The sequence below is a fragment of the Stegastes partitus genome, unplaced genomic scaffold (assembly GCF_000690725.1).
Source record: "Stegastes partitus isolate 25-593 unplaced genomic scaffold, Stegastes_partitus-1.0.2 Scaffold25, whole genome shotgun sequence".
Lineage (NCBI taxonomy): Eukaryota > Metazoa > Chordata > Actinopteri > Pomacentridae > Stegastes > Stegastes partitus.
This window is the reverse complement of record NW_007577756.1, coordinates 113,992-114,611: the sequence shown is the minus strand read 5'-3', so window position 1 is coordinate 114,611 and position 620 is coordinate 113,992.

Below are 620 nucleotides of genomic sequence, written 5' to 3'. Positions count from 1 at the left end.
TTGTAAAGACCATGCATATCATGGCAGCCTTGAGTTGCCAGTGACTCCTACAACTCTGAGTTTTCTATAATGAAGTAACTGACGCACATTTGTCAGAAAAAAAAACAAGTATGTAGTTTGGTTCTTTCATAGATTCATTATAAGTCTTCTGGAAATATGATCAAATCTGCTTGGTCAACAATATACACACTGTCCGTTTTGGTGCTGTAGAAAAAACTGTGTTGATCAAATTTTCTTTGTGGCTTCTTGTGAGTGATTATGATTGACTACATCTGCTGATTCCTCCAAGGCAGTTTAATTAGGGCCCATTTGATACTCTCATTAGACTCAGCCACAAACACTACAGTGGGAAAGTCTGAGGAGCTCAGTAAAGATCTGAAAAAGCAAATCACTGGCTTGAACAAGTCAAGAAAGTCACTTGGAGGCATTTCAAAGCTGCGACAGATCCCAAAATCATCTGTCAGGTCAAGCATGGTGGTGGTAGTATTATGCTCTGGGGCTGTTTCGCTGCCAATGGAACTGGTGCTTTACACAAAGTCAACTGAATAATGAAGAAGAAGGATTACATCCACATTCTTCAGGAAAACCTAAAATCATCAGCCAGAAGGTTGGATCTTCGA